General features: G+C 40.9%; 1 protein-coding gene across 1 annotated transcript in view; it reads left to right on the top strand.

The window, feature by feature from the left end:
- Positions 1-18726, top strand: part of EGLN1 (egl-9 family hypoxia inducible factor 1) — a 34499-nt gene that overhangs the window by 2033 nt on the left and 13740 nt on the right. The window lies entirely within an intron of this gene.

Here is an 18726-nt window from a genome sequence, read left to right as displayed (position 1 = left end):
CTGGACTCCTTCCTGTGTAACCTGCTTGAGGTGATCCTGGCTGGGCAGGAGGGTTGGACAGGATGATCTCCAGAGGTCCTTCCCAGCCCTAACAATTCTGAGACTCACACCCGGCTGCTGCGGAACCCCCAGCCCCAGCGAGCATGGGCCGCAGCCTGGACGGGCGGGTTTGCTGTCCCGTGGGCAGCTTGGGGATTGCTCTGCACCGAGAAGGTGCGAAATGGTTTGTTTGCAGGGAAAAAAAAGGGTGATCTTGTTTATATCCCTGCGTTTTGTTAAAAAGACCTTGATCTGGAAGCTTATCCTCTAGGTGATGAGTATTGAAATGCGAGTTCTTTCGTGGTCTGCCGAAAAAAGCCCGGGTAACAGAGCTCTGACGGGCTTCGGGAAACAAGGGGCTGGCTGCGAAGTGTCCCGGCAGCGACACTGGCTGGAGAGCGTAGAACCACTTGTGCATAGCGTTTGTAGGCTCTCATGAATGGGCCACGTTTTGGTAAGCCTTGGCTCAGGTGTGGCCTGCCAGGTGCAGGACTTAAAAATATGGTCAGGAGACCCACATCAGTGAGCAAGTGCCCCGCTGGCACAATAAATCCGTGAGTTAGTGTGGCACCCTGGCAAATGCTGTTGTGGCAGGCAGTGGAGTCACAGCCACGGAGCAGGGCAGCTTTGGGCAGAGTTTTTATTTTACTCTCATGAAGTCACTTTTCCGCAAAAATCTTACTCCTTAGGTCTATTTTGAGACCAGAAAACTGAGTCGAAATATCCCATTGTATTAGCTTAATTAGCGATTCATTTCCAGCCCTTTAAATAAAATTCATGCCCTTGGTAGAGAACTAGTAATGAATATTCATCGGTATCTTTTCAGTTAAAAAAAAAAAAAAAGAAGGGTGAAGCCCCTTCAGACTTTGCTACCTCTGTTAAAGCATAAGGAAGCCAGTGAAATGGTAAGAGTCATCCTGCTGAGGTGGTTGCACTGTCACAGATGGACTGTTGTTGCTGCAGCTGCAGAATCTCAGCTGGTAGGAAGCTGCAGGAAGGGAGGAAGGGAGAAACTGGATGGCAAAAAACAGCCCTGGATTTGTTTGAGGGCACGGGAAACTCCCATGATAAAGAAAAGAGAGTGGGATGATTTTATTTTATTTTTTTTTTGCAATGCTGTCTTTGCATTTCTTCAGTTGAACCAGTACTGTGCTACAACTTTTCAATGGGAATATGGTGTACAGTCCTCACAGATCCCTGCAGGACTTTTCTAAGCCAATTTATCTTTCAGGCAATCTTAAATCTCTTCAAGGCTTCAAACTTGCACTCTAAAAATATCAGTGTCTTTGCTTTATTTCAATTTTATGCAGCAAAAAGGAATACTGCTTCTATTTTTATGTGTAGTGGTATGCTTCTCTAAAGAATAGGTGCCAGGGCTTTTGGAGTTGTAATCTTGAATCACTCCTGTAATTCCTGGACATTTTATGTTCCCACTTGGTTTTCAGTCACTGCTGAAATCCCTCTTTTTAGGAGATCAGAACAGGTGCAGAGATCAGATCAGTAAAAGCACAATACTTTACTCCTTGGTGGCACAGAAATGCATTACTTTGTTTTCTCACTTTCCCTTGCTTATTTCCCCACAAAAGTCAGTGCTTTTAGTGTGCAGAAAAGCTCAGTTCTCTAAAATTCCAGCAAAAGCAGAATGAAAATTGTCATTCACTCTCAGAGATTGACCTCAGAACTGAACCAACAGAAGCAGATGATACGTAGAGGATCACTTGAAGTGACTTGTATTGTAACCATATGACTTGTAACCCATTGGTGGTATTGGCATTGAACTTGCCATCACTTCTATAAACTGTCTGGAAGCAGTGTATGAAAAAGCAAGAAGAAATGGGTCTGAAGTATATATACCCTGAATCTCTTGGCTTGTAAACCTGCTTGTCAGGAAAAAAACTATCTCGTTTTAATAGGATCTAATTCAAACTGATTTACAATCACCTGGGCCAGTCCATTAAGGCAGAGAACATGAAATAAGGTAAAATGTTAATTGTGACCTGAGATTTTATATTTTAAAAGTCTCTGATAGGTGTTTCTGTAGACTTCCTGGGCCACCTAGAACTGATAAACTTAAACTGATGTGGTTCCACCTAGTCCTGAGTGTCAACAAGTTACTCTCCAGCCTGAAATATATCTATACAGCAGTGGTTATAAAATAGCCAAGTACCTTGGAGGTGTGTGGAGACAGCAGCAAGTATAAGAGAATGGCTAACTATTTACTCATCTTGGAAGTCCTGACTTTCTGCATTCCTTGCTTTTGTTCTCTTTCTTTCCAGACTATGCTTCCTTCTTTTTGCTAGCAGATGGTGGCACATTGTTGCATATTTGAGCTCTAGTTTTTTTCTCCTACTTCCTGTTGCTTTCTAGTTTTTTCTTCTTTCATCTTTTCATAAATCCTCTTTGGTTTTTTTTTTCCTTTGCCTTATCAGTTGCCACATTTGTACATGCATGTATTTCTGTTTCCTGCCTGTCCTGTTCATACATAGCTAGAGGAGGTAAAAGTCTACTCACCAAAATTGTCCTGAAATCCTACCCAGGTGGGAAGGATTTTCCTCCTTCCCCATATGGAGCATGAAGAAGGGGTTAAAGATCGGGGCAGGTTTATGATTTTTTTTGCCAGCTTTCTCTTTCCCGTACTGTGGACTCTGCTGATCTGAAGCTTACATCCTTTACTAGTCTTGGAGCAATGCTGTGACTTCCCAGTTGTGGACTGGGTTCCTAATAATCACCATATAACCAGACACCTGATCCATCAGCTATTCCTCTTTCTGTTCACCCTTACACCCAGTACCAACCCTCTCATAAACCCTACTCCCTGCCTTTTGTTGGAAGGACATTAAATAGACAGTTTGACAGGCTCTGTTGCATCCCTTTAGTTTTTCCTTCATTCTCGCTCCTACAAACCTGTCAGTAGACCAGTCCTGTTCAAATTGTCGCATTTTAGTGCTCTCCTCTCTTTACTAGTAGGCCAGTGGAACCCACTGGGCCCACCCACTCAACCACCTGTAGCTTAAAAAATTGCTTGATTTGTTACACGTTATGCAAACTTTCTTTTCTGCTTCTTCTGGCAGTTGCTCATCTCTTACTCTGGAGATCCTGGAGTTTTCTGAAGACCTAGAGGACTCTGGATTCAGATTAGTCTGACTGTGCCCTATTAAATTAGATTCTTTCAAAGTTAGTAATGCTTCTTTAGAAAATAATTCTCTAAGAGTGGGTGGATTTCTCGTACCCTGCTGTTAGCTTTTGTATAAACTGGACAGAAGAGGCTCTCTGCTCTTGCCACTTATTTGTGTTGCAGCTTTTCTGCAAACATGTTGGATTAATGTTACCAAGGAAAAGCAAGATTTATGGGTATTCTTTCCATTATATCTTATTCTACAAAATATAACTGTAGGCATGTGTGGCAGTAAGACAAAGGAGAAGTTAGAGGTAGAGAATAAGAATTTGGCAACCAAGCAGATACTAGAAAGTGATGATGATGGCAAAACTCTGGTAGAAGAAAGGAAAGTGAGCACAGGGGCAGGTGTGCAGCTCAGGTAAGTCCTGCTCTGATTGAAGGACCCAAGAGCTGTGACTGGAGATCTGGGCTTAGGAATGTCTGTAAAGTGGGGGGCTTCCCTTCAGTTTGCTTGTGTCGTGTGCAGTTACATTGGTCCTCCTGTATCATTCTGGAGATTGTTTCATTATCACACCTTGAATTTACTTCTTGGTAGAAAGCTTACTGATCTAATTGGTTCCTAGTGAATGACGTCATGTGTGGGTTTGAATTTGCCACTGAGTTGTGGGAAGGTGTGGGTAGGTCTCTCTCAGTCTCCCAGTACTCACTTGTGTTGCCTGACCTTGACACAGAATATGACCAATGCTCTTCCTTACGTATTGGTCCTTTCTCTGACAGCAGTGTTTCTGTTGGTGATGTTGTTCTCTTGTAGATGAGTGTGCTGGTCAGTGAAGGATTGTGTGGTGATTCAGAGATACAAAACAGCCCACACACACTCCTTAAATCCCTGTTGGAGTAGAGCCCTGACATGTGATGACTATAGTTTTCATTTGTTGTTCCTCATGTACAAGCCTTTTGGGTCCCAGTTGAAGCAGATGATCAGAAGACTGACTGGGGTTTCTCCTGCAAGTGATCTTTTGATTGAGAAGCATAGCAGCATCCAGAAAAGACTCTTGTTTGCAGCCAACTTTAACATTGCTGAGATTCTGACAGGTTCTCCTGGTAGAGAAAATTACAGAGATATGCTGGTTTCTGAGGGGCAGCTGTGTGGTGACTGCACCTTTGAAGTGTGATATGAATATAGTGTGTCCAAGGGTGGGGAGCACCACCTGTGACTGCTAGAACTTTTCCACACCCCTGTGTGTTAGGCTGCAGTTCAATGAACATTTTGGGCTGGCAGTGCTGGAGAAGTAGTCTCTCTTCTTTGCCAGCACAAGTATTTACGTGGCCATCCTGTGAACTGGTTTGGGGAACTGATCCATCTGAAAAATAAACTGGCGAAAGAAATGCTCCTGGTTCAGTGTTCGGATGTTTGTGCTGGCACAGAGGACTGGCAGATGGTGAAACTTTCTTTCAGCAGCAATGCAAATTTATGCCAGTTTAAAGTGTTTGCCAAACTACAGCCTTAGTTTAGCACTTGGAATCTGATTCTCCCAAAATTTGCCCTTGAAAATTCAAACACATTGTAAGAAATCTTCACTAGGTACGTATTTTTTTTATTCTTAGCTTTTCTTTGTTTGCTCTTTTGTGTTCAGTGTGAGACTTGGTTCATGCTATCAGAAACACATTATTCTGTCCTCCAAGAATCTTCCTTACAACAATTTTTTACAGAAAATTTGCTTGTCCTACCTACCAGGTGATTCCATGTAACATGTACCATGGAAACATGTATTTTCTCCAAATGAAAACTCATTTCCCCCACACTCCCAGCTTCAAAACCAAACTACTCTTAAGCTTATTGGCTGTTCCTATCCTTTATTCTAAAATTTTATTAGCATCAAAGATGTTCTTGACTTCTTGGTTTCTAGACAGAGCTGGATTGGTGTCATCTATCTGCCATGAACAGTGTGCTGCAGCTTGCTACTGTTTGGTATTGGTAAGGAAGGTCCCTGCTCAGCCCCATCCCCTTGTGCCAGCTCCAGTGCTTGTTCTCCGGGGACTCTGTCTGATATGGGCAGTTTCAGTACTATTTCACATTTCATGTCCTGCCCATTTCCTCTCTGTTGCCTGGTGCATTGGGATAGCTGTATGAAATTCTGGGTTGGTTTGTTGCTTGCTTTTCCAGGCCATTTTTGACTGTAACAGGAGTTCATGTTTTTCAGTTGTTACTGTTCTGGAGATAAGGAACCTGTAACATTGTGGTTTTTGCTCATCAGTGATTTCAGTACACTGTGGATAATTAATTTCTTCCTGTCAGTGATATCAATGTTTTTTGACCATGTTGCTACTTTGATGTTCTATGCTGTCTCTTCTGCACAGAATGGGCTCATTTAATACTGCCTAAGAATCAAGCTGGATTCTTCTTGCCATAGCTCTGCAGCTCGAGAGGAAGAGCTGTCTTCCCTTCCCTGTGGCCTCTTGGACTGAAATTCTTTGTAAGTGATGTCCTGCCAAGTCACAGGACTGTCTGAACAGCAGTTCTCAGATCCCTGGGTTAGTTGTATCAGTAACCTTGACTGGTTGGTTGAGAGATGTTTTCCTTTTTACTAGATAGTGCTTAGTTTCTGAATAGGCTGCTAGCTGTTTCCTGAAAAAATAAATTGGCAGCATATTACTCTTCTGTGGTGTTTACCATGTTCATTAGATTTGTAATTCAGTTTGATTTAGCCTGTTCTTGGTTAATATCTGATGGCTCTTGGCTTGAACAGGTTAGGTTGCTATTGGAATTTTGCAAGATGCTGTCTTTCTAGTTGCTTCTGTGTTGTTATGTACTGGGTGCTAGTGTGTACGTTTGTACCTCTAGGTATGTACATAGCGTACTTGGAATTTATATGAAGGCTTTCTCCTGCAGCAGAAAGGAAACTTGTTATAAAAGGGAAACGGATACTCTACATAAAGCAAAAATTTCTTCTTGCCTGTCTGGAGACGAAATCATTTCTCTTTAGGCTCCTTAGAGAGCTCTTGTACAAAGACAGCACTTTTTTTCAGTTCAAAAATTAATTCTGGGACTGTTGCGTGTGGGTTGGTTAGTGAATTCTTCAGTAGGACACTCGTGGGACTCCCTGGCTCTCATGCTGCTGTGTTTTGTTATTTTTCAATGGGGGAGTGACTGCAGACAATGCAAGGACTGTACAAGTGTTTTTTTAGACATCAACATACTCAGATTATATCAGTTCAAGTTCTTTATCCATTGGCATGTTTTTTACACTCCACTAAGAAAACACTATTTTGAAACCAGTATTTTTAGTGAATGGAACAGTAGAGTTATTTGACTTTGCAGTTACTACTGAGCGAAATAATCATTATTTATGACACCCATTTTGTCTTCTGCATTTGTGACTTAGACCCTTCAGAAGGAGGACTAATGCTAGTCTTTGATGCCTTTTGGGAAAGTCATTTGGTGATGATGGAATTCTTTTAAACGCCTTTGAGTTTCTGAAGGTTGTGGCTTAATGATGGGTGGTCAGGCATATTTCCAGTGCGGGCTGGTGCCAGAATTAGCTGGTAAGTGGCAGTCGTAAGCCTCAGGTCAAAATCCACTGCTGTTTGTTCCAGGGCAGCGCCTGTCAAAAATAGAGCAATGCTTTTATGCACGTAACAGCTGCTTACACTTGAAGACTTTCTTGTTCTTTGGTATTTAACTTAAAACTGCTTGAGAGTATTTTTGTTAGCATATGGTGTTATAAATAGGAATCATGTAGAAATGTGCATGCCTGCACGTCTGTGCAGAGGTTGTGTGTGGAGGTAGGGTGGTTATCGATACACTGTATGCTTAGTCCTCTGACAAAGAGATGAAGTCCATACCTATAGGGTAACTACAGGTAGTTACTAATGGGGCCTAAAGAAAAAGGTTATTTAATACCTAAGGGTTAATTTTACACAGTAATTTAGTCTCAGGCCAGCTTAGAGCACATGGTTTGACCATGAAGGCATTCTGCATTGTAGAAATTATGTACAGCTTTGAGGGAGATGCTGCTGTGTCACTTCAGTGTGCTGCAGTGAGAGCAGAGCCTGGACTGCCTTGCTTTGTTTCAGCAAAAACAAACATGATGTTGAAAATGATACAAAGGTGAATTCAGTGAGAGAGTTTTTCCTTTTGGTCCTAGCAGAGTGGAGGAATTGTTGCATTGACTGTAAAGTTATAAAATACACTAAATGCTGAAGATTTAGGGCCTTAGATGTATTTGATTGGTTTATTTTTCCTGGTTTTGTTTTTTTTTTTATTTGTCTTTTTATGTGAAGATATTTTAAATCTGTTTCCAGGAAGGGCTTGTAGTATCAGTACTTCGATTTGTTCCATTGATAGCTTGGTATTCTTGGTGAGGTGACAGAAGCTGCAGGATTCTCTGCTGGCCATAGTCTTGTTGTGGTTTGCTGCCCTCCTGGTATGCCAGGGTCTTTTACTTTCCTGCTTGAGTAGGTTAGAGGGCTGCAGTTAGATAGTTATAAGAGACTTGAAGTTACTAGTCAAATGAAAAAAAAAGTTTCAATAATATTTTAGCCTGACCGTTGTGATAATGTGGAATTTAAATTGCTATAGATTAAAAACTTCTCCCAGATTTGAGGCAGCAGTCTTCATATCTTCAAGTGCTCTGTACTGTGTAAAAGTCCAGGGATGCAATATGTGTAAGGTTTCCAAAGCAGTTTATCATTGGTTAATAACGTATCTTTCTTGCTACTGCTCTCTGTCCTGTTCAAGCATCTGTTCAAGCAGCTAAACCTTGCCGTGGGTGCCAAGATCCCTCAACAGCTTCTGCTGTGTTCGAACAGTGTGTGGTCTGTTCTCTGCTGAAGGCACTGGGCCCTTCCAGTTTCAGTGGTTGCTGCATTGTTGTTCAGGCAGCTGGCATGCAGCCTTACTGCTGTGAGAAAGGAAACTGTGGCCAGTTGATAAGGGCATCTTAAACTGACTCCTTTTCAGCTGGCACACTGGATGATGCCCAGTGAAATAGATGCTGGCTGAATCGTACCTCTGTTTGGTTTAACCTCATTTGTGTGTGCTTTAGCCCCTCTATGACAGCACATCAGCCAGGCAGTGGCTCTGTTCATAGTGGTGGATTTGCTCTTTCAGGTCATACAGGGAGACGCTGAGGGAGCTGGGGCTGTTTTTGTGGCAAAGGAGAAGGTGTGAGGGGACAGTACCAGCATGTACAGATGCTTAACAGGAAGAGTGAAGGAGAGGGAGCCAGACTCTCAGCAGCAGTGCTCAGTGACAGGGCAGTGGGTACGCCGAGATGCAAGAAATTCCACTGAAATGTAAGAAATGCTTTTTCCATTGTGATGTCCCAAGAATCAGGTTGCTACAGAAGTTGTGGAGTCTCCATCCTTGGAGATACTCAAAACCTGATCACTGGTCACCCAGCCTCCTCTGGGTGACCCACCTCTGAGCAGTGGGCTGGACCACATGATCTCCAGGGGTGCCTGCCAACCTCAGCTCTCCCATGGAAAAAAAAATACTGCAGTTTGAAATAGAAAAGATACGAAACAAGCCAAATTTTGCAATCTGTTAAAATATTATTTCCAGCAATGGCACTGTCAGTATAAGTCCTTATTGCATGTCTGAATGAAGTTACTGGGAGTCTTATCTTCCTGCTGGTGGTCATTTGCTCCCTAAAGGATCATTGCAGTCAAATATGCCAGTAATGTAACTGTTTTAAATATTCCTGCCTTAGGTAACTTTGGTCATCCAGGTAGTCACTTTTACTAAGTCTGTGCTGCTGCCTCTTTCCTCTTTTCACCCAAGTTGCCTGTTTTTTCCATTCATGTGTGCATATGCTCATAGCACAGTCCTTTCCTCGCATAGCTTGCTGATACAAAGCATGTGTACACTTCACAAGACTGACTTAAGCAAACGTTTAAGAAATTAAAGTCAGTTACCTGTATGGGATTCATGCTTTTTCTCCAAAACTATTTTTGTTATGATATTGGGTCCACTTCTGAACTGAAAGGGCATAGTGCAGCAGGCATAGTTATTCTTTACTTGCAAGACAGAGAGAAAAATGAAATACGCTGTTTCAAGGTCACAAACTACCAAAAAGTGCTTTACTTTTAATATTTCACATATTTTTACTTTATTTATGTAGTAAATTTGTAACAAACGTCTGGCCAAATATTATTTGTTGTACATTTCAGTTTTATTTTACTTATGAAGAATTTTACGTGCTCCATATTAAAAAAGATAAGCATGGGGAGGGAACATTTGAACTGGTAGGAGTCAGGCTGATGTATTTTACCAGGCTGTTGAATAAATCAAAAACCTGCAGCTCTCAATTTAAAATCCTTATTTCTTCCATATACCTTCTAGTCATTTTCTTTCGCCTGTCTTCTCCACATGAGCTTGCTGCTCCTGCCCACTTCCATCCTGCCTGTGCTCCCCTGGGGACCTTGTTCTGCAGTGGTCTATTCCTTTCCTGTTGCAGAAGGGAAGGGAGAAAGGAGCAGGTGCTGAGAGAGGCTGGCTGCCCCAGCAGGGGAGCAGAGGACGAGCCTTGCCTCAGTTGCTGCTCTCTGCCAGGTGCAGCAGTTGCAGGCACCCTGTCAATGGCCTGTCCGTAAGGACTGCGTGAGAGAGATAAGAGCCATGTGCCTCTCGGGAGATGTCAGCTTGGCCATCCCTACCATATATCTAGTGGTAAATTGAAGCCAGATGGAGTTGTGTTCATCTGAAGTGACCTTCTGGATGAACTAGATGCTAGGCCATGGATTGTAGGTTAAAGCCAAGTGTTTTTGAAGAGTATCCGGTCTTAGTATTAAAAAAACCCTAAAATTTGAAACCATTTGTTCTTATTGTTATATTATTCTTATACTGAAGACCCACTCTGCTCAAAGCTTACACTTTTTGCACTCTGGCTAATTTGGTTTAGGTTCTTAGCCAACTGCCTTCTTGTGTTTGCTCAGTAGGAGTTCTTCCTTATCAAATGTCTGATTCACACAAGTGTTTGTCATCTGTGTTGATACTATTATGTAGTTGTAAATAATCAATAATTATTCTGTATATAAAGCTTCAAAGCGTATATAAAATGATGTTCTCCTATACCATCTACCTCTGGCAATCCAGGAGCTCTGGGACAGAGGTGGTATCTAGACCACTGCCTGTAATACGTGCGGATGGATGGACACATTTGCCATTAATTTATGTAATCTTGTTTTAAAAGCCATTTGTACTTTTGGCCTCTGCAACATCCTGTAACAGAGAGTCCTGCAGTTTGATTAGATGGAAAAGGAACTTCCTTTTGTTTAAAACTCTCTGATGGTGATTTCAGTGTCTCCTAGACTGTATTGTGAAAACTCACTTCCCAGTAGTTTTCCTTGTCATATTTCTAAAAAATGTCTGGCATTTGCTTGCATGCATTTTTTTCAGCTGACGCTTTCCCTCCTAAATTGAAGAATTGTAGTCTTTTTAGTGTTTATCCAACGGATACTATTTTGTGATTTAGTTATTCCTACTGCACTTCTATGCAGCTTTTCTGCTGCTGATCAAGGTAAGGCAAACAGAAGCACAGTATTGTAATGTACAAATGTATCCTGATTTTGTATGCTGGCAGGGTGATGTATTCTGTGTTGCCTTTCCTTGTTTAGTGATTTATGACACTTTAGTTACTTCCTCTGCTGTGCTGAGATTAAGTTCTTGGGAGAACAGCCTGTATTTACTAATTTATTTATTTTTTCTGAAGTGATAATAGCCAGTTTAGAAGACAACACTGTATAAGAAAGCGGGTTTTTTTTTCCCCCAAGGGGTATTTCTTTGCACTTACTCTTTCCTGAATTTCACCTCCCATTTTGTTGTTTAGGCGGTTGTGGTATTGTTTTACACCCCTCTGTGTGCCTTTCTTCAGCCAGGGCTGGGAGGGGCTGCAGCATATTTAGGTATTGCAGGTAAACACCATCACTCTGCTCCTTCAACCCCTTTTCCCAGGTCATACAGAAATAGTACAGGTCCTCTGGGAATCCTGCTGGTAGCACCTCATTTTTCACTAAAAGGAGGTTAGTTTGCTGTAGTGAAATTGCAACTGGAATTTACTATTTTGTTGGTCTTGCCTTTCCCTGTTCCGTTATTACAAAATGCCTTGGAAGTAAGTAAGACCCATGGTTCAGGTGCTTTATATCAAAAATGTTTAATGTTTGCATTAAAATTAATGTGTTGAGTAAATTTGCATTAATTCTCCACTATAGCTTGGATAAAATGACATGTAATGACTCTTGAAGGCCTCTTAACACTTGGCACAGACTCAAGAACAACACAGGAGTTCCTATACTGGAGTCCTGACTTTGTCATTTTCCTTAGTGAAAATAGAAAATGGGAGTTGTCTCACTCATGAGCCAAGGCTATGCCAAAATTATATTGTAAGAGGTAATAAGATAAACATACATTATTTTTACCTGTTTAGTCCTATAGCTTTATAAAGGACCTTGTAAACACAGAAAATTGTATTCCACTGCAGGACGTGAAATGTAGATGAAGATACTATCAACTAGCTGTATTTTCAGTTTAGTTGTCTCATATAGCAACTTGAATTTTGCAGATTTCCAGTTTTTGCTGTGTCTTTTTCTACACTCACATCCTGCTAGTTTGAAGGAACACACCCACTGAAAGACAAAGCTAGTAATAAATGATGCTTCCTCACCATTGAGACTTAGAGTTCTGCAATTCAACTTAGAATAGCTCCATATTAAAACCCCAGAGAAAACTTTCCTTTGAAGAGCAAAAATTCCAATGCACCCCTCCACCCCGCCTTCCTCCCCCCCACCCACCCCTTCTCTTTGGGAACAGCTTTCTGGAGGGAGTGATGGAATTCTTCAGGGGCTCAGTAGGGAACAGAATTTGCCAGCAATGGGAAGATGGAGTCCCCTTGAGATTTTTTTTTCCTTTGAAAAGTCTGTTACAGTTTTTTTTATCATCTAGCGTTCATTTTTAAGGAATGGTTATCTTGGTTTGGGAACCTTTAATTAAGGATTGTCTTTACAGAGGAAGTAAATTCTTGTTTTCTGGAGTATCTCTCAGGTTTTGTGGTAGCTGTATCACATTGCTTGTATTGATTCTGGAAATAAAATATATTGGTCTTTTTACTGATTTCTATGTGCACAAAGCGGGAGGATAAATTGATCAATAGGCTTGAGGGCAGAGCTGGCATTCAAAGAAATAAGCAGCTTTTTGCAAGGCCACTCCATGAGAACATTTTACCTGGAGCAGAGATGATGTGAGCAGCCTTCTGTACACAATGGGTGGATATGAGCGCAGTGCTGTGTGTGGAACAGCAGCTTTTTTTTATCTTTGCTTGCAAATCTGTGCTGAGAGTAACCTTTGATGTCCAAGATGTTTTCTGGTGTGGTTCATTAAGGGGCCAGAAGACACCCAAAAATAATTGCAATTGAGGCCTGATGAGGTATCTTACTCATTAGTGCTTGCAGCTCAATTTCATGGGGTTATTAAATAGCAGGGCAGTCACAATTAAAACCCCTGCTGTGGGACTTGCTCCCTTTGTTACTGCAGCACAGGGTTGGCAAGTACATCCACTGTCCATAGGTCCTTGTCCATTCCTCCCCTTCCTCCCTGTTCTTCCCTGTAGCCTTTCCCTGGCTTGAAAATCAGCTTTCCTCTTGATTGCTCTTCTCTGAACAGGTGTGACTTCAAGAGGGTACAAAAAAAGTTTCCGGATCTGTAGTGTCTTTAATATAAAGCTACGGGGCCATTTATTACACATAGTAGAAATTAGTAACTCAATTGGCTGCCCCCAGATAATTTCTTGAAGTGCATTCTCCTATTTAGAAACTGCTATCCAGTGTTAGTGTGCAATACTAGATAGGTATTTTATGAGATCTGTTGTTTATTTTCAATAATCATGTAGAAATTTTATTAAAAAATACACTCTCTGCCTGAAAGACTATTTCTGCCAATCCTGAAATATGAAGTGATTTCTTGCTGACTTGAAGGGGAAGTTGACTGTATAGAAATCTGGAATCTAAGATTTTTAGAATTTGTTGCTGTTCTGCTTCTTCATTAGCTCTTGTGATACTTGGTATGACTTTCCCTCTTTCAATAATGCAGACTTTTGTCATTGTTGCCATTCCTTCTGGTGTCTGCTTTCTTCATCTTCCTTTCATTTCACTGTACATTCCACTGTAATTCACTGTAATTTCCACTGTCATTGCTGGAGTTGATGAGTTCATACCTTGGGTACAAGTTGTTTTGGGTTATTTGTGGACTGAACCAACACTGTCATCAATTATGCTCTTGCCTCTTTTTTTTCTTTCTTTAGTTGGCACAGTATTAAGCTGGGAACAGGCTTTACTTAAGCTCTACAGATCTTGAATGTAGGTTGCATAAATATGTGCTGTGGAACAGTCATCTTGGTCTGACGTGACACCTCTGATCTGGGCTACTATTACTAATCCTTGCAATCTCTCCCCAGTGAGTACTGTAGATTGCAAAGCCCTAGCTGTCCTTTGGTTTGCCAGGAAAGTTTCTGCTGGTTGGATTTTTAGGGACATACAGATAAACCTTTATGAAGAAACACAAAAAAGGAAGATGTGCGTATCCTGTCTTGAAATCTATTATTTCTAGATGGGGTGTGGAATAGTGTGCTTCTCTTTCTTACTACATACAGTGCTTTTAAGAAGGCTTAAGAGTATATAAGTGCTGGCTGCATGCTAACACAGCTGATGTTGAAATTTTTGACTTTCTGTGTGAACATCTGAGAGGCAAGGTCCTGGTTCTGTGCTCTTCTATATGCCTTGGAGGAGAGGGGGAAAAGTCTCAGTGACAAGTTGTTAAAGAGAAGCTTTCTTGTTCCTGTCAGGTTTTGTACACCATGTCTTTTTTGCTTATATCACCACTTTGTGTGGAGTTTGGATTCCATCACCTGATTTTTAGAGTGGGAAATTTGGAGTTAGAGGTTAGCCTGTGACTTCTGACCACAATACTTGTTGAGTTATAGACAGTCATAACCAATTTGATTGACAGGAGCCTTGTCACGTAACATTAACTTTCCTGTTCACAGGAAAGGACTAATCTATGGAGAAGCCTACTTGCCTTTTAGGAGGGGTGAATAATTTGTTATATATATAAAGTACTATTTTCATTGTTGAAATAGTGGCAAAGATGAAAAATCAATCCTTTGTTGATTGGATTGATTTTTTCATAGAAGCTTCCTAATGCCAAGTATAAGCAGACTTGGAACAAACCAAATGGGTCAATTTTAACCAATTTATAGCTGATAAGGCAGCATGTTCTATTTTTTCCAAGGCCATGACAGTGATGTGTTTTTCCATCACTGTGGTCTCCTGGGCCAGTGGTGACTGATGAGGAGACTGGGAAAAAGCCTGTTGAAGCAGCACCAAGTAGCTCTGCAGGAGGTCCTAACCTAGAGATGATCTTGTTCCTGCCGTGAACATAAACTCACTGTATGGTCAGCTGAATTGGCATTTCAGAAGACAGGGGGGCTTTTGTATCAGCCAGACAGGCACAAACAGTTTCCTCAGGTGTTTTTTCCTCCCTGGAGTCAGTGCTGGGTACGTTCAGATCTTTCTCGTGCTCCCAAGGCTACATGCTCCTAGAGCAAATACATTGCATTCCTGAATCACTCTCCTCCAGGAGTTCCACTGAGTCAGTGCAGGCTCCCCATTGCAGCAGAATGCCTCCTTAACCTGAAATGACATGGCTGGCTCTTCTGGGACATACAGAGGGTGGGGGGGGGTGGGTTTGGGAGTCACTTTTCCAACTTGGCACGCCAACAGTCCTGCTCCTGGAATGGTGTTTATATCAGCCTGTAGTGCTGCATGGCCTCAGCTGTTCCTCAAGGCTTTGCCCAAGGACTGGTGGAAGCTGGGGTAGACAGAATACCAGTAAATTTTTTAATGCCTGCATGCATTTGAAATGCATACTCTGGGTGATCTGGTTAAAACAACAAAACCCTTAAGTGTTGTTTATGCCAGCTGGGAAAGAGTCCCTCTTAAAGGACTGTGGTGGGATTGTAAAGAAAAACTTGGATGGAGAGAGTTTGTGTGAAAGCTCATAGAAAGTAGTATGGGCAGAGTCAGCATTTCTTGCATTTAAATTATAGGTGGCTTGAAAGTATATTACAGGCTGCTCGTTGCTGTTTGTCTTTAAACCTTAGTCAGACTTCTCTGCAGTGCTAATATAAATTAAATCTGTCCCTAAATAAATGTCTATGAGATTTCAGTGCATAGTTACTTCTTTTTCTCTAATATATATATAATTTCAAAGAATAGTCTGGACTCTAATAGTAGGAGTGAACGCTATAGTATCTGATGTGAAGTTTGGAGTTTTGTGGGCATGCTGAATCACACATGTGCCCTTGAAAATAGCCTTAAAACCTGTTTTAAAATCATTCTCCTCGACATACTGTTTATAACAGCAAATACTTCTGAGGTGATACCTGAGACCTAGATTTGGACATTTTACTGCATCTACATGAACATTTGCTAAACTTAAGGAACTTGCAGTGCACAAGTGTTTCCAAGTATCTGGCTAACTGTAGTACTAAACACACAATCCTGTTCCCATGCAGTTGCACAACGTTCAAATTTATATAAAGATACCTTTTCTACAAGCTAAATTTCGGTGATGTGGCTATTTTGTTCCCTAAAACAGAAACAAAATTGCAGTTTTAAGTAAAACGCAAATCTCCCTCCTAGTAGTTAGCAAAATGATTGTGTATGGTTTGTCCTCTATAGGAAAGAAATTCTAGGCTACTCAGTATATATTGTTTTGAGGAGAGAATGGCAGAGATGGTGAGTGACATTCTTTAAATAGCAAATTTCTCAGCCACTTACTTTTTCAGATAATACACTAAGGTTTGGTTAAAAAAGAAAAACAAAAAGCAAACACCTCTTGATCTCCCTTAATCCTTAGAGTTTCTTCCTTCCCAGCCTCTGCTGGTGCTAAGTACCCAGCCTTGATGTTTGAGTGATATGCATGCTTTATTTTTAAGGTAGTGTGTCACAGCATCATTAAGGCTAAAAAAGACCCCATAACATTGAGTCCAGTTGTTGTTGAAAGTTTACCCAGTAGATCTCACACAAGTGAACAAATTCGCTGATAATAGATAACAATCTGAACATAGGTAACCATGTTTTTTTGTGTGTTGTGCATCAGTGTGCCTGCTGATGTCGTGTGGCTGGCCCTGGAAATCTGGTGTGCACAAAGTGCTATCAGAATGTATTTTAAGTGATGTAGCTGAATGAGACTTAACTTCCTACTATTTTAGTGCACTGTTGTAATTTGCTTTAGTGTTATGTTATTTTTAGTTCTTAAAGATGTTGCTGCTCTGTGCCCTTTTTGAATGGGCAGTGATGAAACTAGGAAGTTGATTAGTCTTATGCAAGAGCAGAAAGCTCTGCCCCATCTTGGGGAAAAAAGTACTTACTTTCTAAATGATTTTATGAAGTTCAAAGCCATTACAGTGTTAAATTAAAAACAGACTCTTAAAATTTGTGTTGACTGACTTACTTCTCTGTCAAATTTTTGTACAGCGCCAAAACAGTGAGTCATGAGTCTGCTTCTCTTGGAGGGAGCGAGGAGTTAGCCATGGAGGCCTGCCAGTTCTGCAAACATATTTAACATTATTCAACAGTTGTTTGAATCTGAAATGTATTGATCAACTTACTTATTAATCTTACTGTAGACAGATTTAGACTGACACAAATTAAAGTATATTTTAGACCGTTCCTGGCTGCAAAGCCAAGTATTGTGTTTATTCCTGGCCTTTTAAGAGAACTTTCTGTCTCTGGTGACAGTGCTTTTCATCTACTTTCTTTGGGAAGCCTCAATTAAGTATATATGGGGGATTTTTTTGTTTGTCTGTTCTGTGTTGTTGACCTTTTTTTTAAAGTTTTCAATAGACTTTGATATCAAATCTATCAACAAATGTTATGTTAAACCTTAGAGGAGGGAGCTATTACTGCTTTGAAGCACAGACATATCTTGGATGTGCTTATATAAATGCTTTTTTTCCTTTTTTTTTTTTTTTTTGGAAATTCAGGCTTAAGGACACTGTCTGTATTCAGAGATGTTAGATAAACTTCACTTTTTTTATTACTCTTTATTACTCTGTTTAAGCCAGTGCACAGCTCTCTGTGTACATTTTTAGATTTGAACTCCATTTTATTCTATTATTTTTTTTTAGTTAATGGAAACTTTGTAAGATTTAAGGATTGCAGGTGTATTTGCAATGCCTTCCCTGACTCAATTTTAAAACAGCACCTTTTGGTTAAACTGGCACAATTTTGAGAATAAGACACCTCCCACCTAAGCTGGGTAGCAGCCTGTGTTGTGTTACAGAAGATACAATCTTTCTTTTTCCTTGCCGTTTGTAGGCTGACTCAGCCCTCTCTTTGCCTTTGGAGATTTGAGACTTGCAGCTTTACGAGCTGAGGTATGGGAGAGCGGAAAAGCTTATTAATGTTTAAGCACTTTTATCTCAGTTTAGTAGAGGTGAGAGCTGCAGAACTTCAGCTGGGAAGTGTGTTTTAGATCTTCCTGTTATGTCTGTCTTTAGCACTGGTTTCAGTTGCTCCTGGGTTCACTTTGGGGATGTCTTTCTCCACTTTGTCCTGCTCTCCTCGGGGCTCAGGCAAAGCCTCCATGCAAGGAACATGCCTTCTGCTGTCCCCCTGTTGAGAATCAATCCCCCGGTTGATGCCTCTTGCTTGATAGTTTCATAAGAGTTTCTCTATCTTATGTTTTATTTGTTAGAGGTATTCATCAAAGTGTAAGCACATCCCATGTTCACAGTCATTTCCTGAATATTAGACTTAAGCAACTGCGGTTCTGTGTTTTTTCCTGTGCCATGTGTAAGAACTGATGAATCATCTGGATTCATGCACATTTCTTCAGCAATTCAAGAGCTGAAGAGCATTTCTTGGAGTCTATGGGCATGCATGGAATAAAAGAATTATACTTGAAAATGAACTTTATGTTGTCCTGCTGTTAAGCACAATTAGAATTGAATGGTAAAGGGTGAGTGAAAAATACCTGAGCAGGTTTTTGCTCAGTGGCACCATGGTTTCATTCAAGCTGATTGGATCCAATCTTCATGTGGCTCTTCTGGCTCTAGAGAGCTCAGCTGAATGTGGCCACTGAACCAGCATGAAAATTGCTGCCTTCTGGCTTGTGTCAGTTTATTAGGATGTTTGAAGTGAATGTCGTGAGCAGGTAAATATCACGTAAAAATGAAGATAGGAATAAAGTCACGACTTGAAGAGGAATTAACTGCTGGGTTGGCAAAGCTTTTTCTTAAAATTGGTCTGAGAAATCAGCATCTGATTGTCAAGTTAGAAATAAGCAATGTATGAAGGTATGAGTAAGTTGTGCCAAACTTTTGATGGTATGGTGTGTTATGTTGCTTGATTTTGTATGCTTATGAAATGTGGTTCTATCCAAAACAAGTAGAAATCTTGTATTGGCCATTGCATTGAAAAGCCTGGGAAGGAGGGAGGTAGGTCAGGTTACTGAACTCCCTAAAAGGTCATGGAAGATGTAATCCATGTACATAGCTGTGTGCTGATTCTAT

This window comes from Parus major, chromosome 3, assembly GCF_001522545.3.
Source record: "Parus major isolate Abel chromosome 3, Parus_major1.1, whole genome shotgun sequence".
NCBI classification, from domain to species: domain Eukaryota; kingdom Metazoa; phylum Chordata; class Aves; order Passeriformes; family Paridae; genus Parus; species Parus major.
The sequence above is the reverse complement of the archived record's forward strand: the minus strand, read 5'-3'. Positions and strand labels throughout refer to the sequence as shown.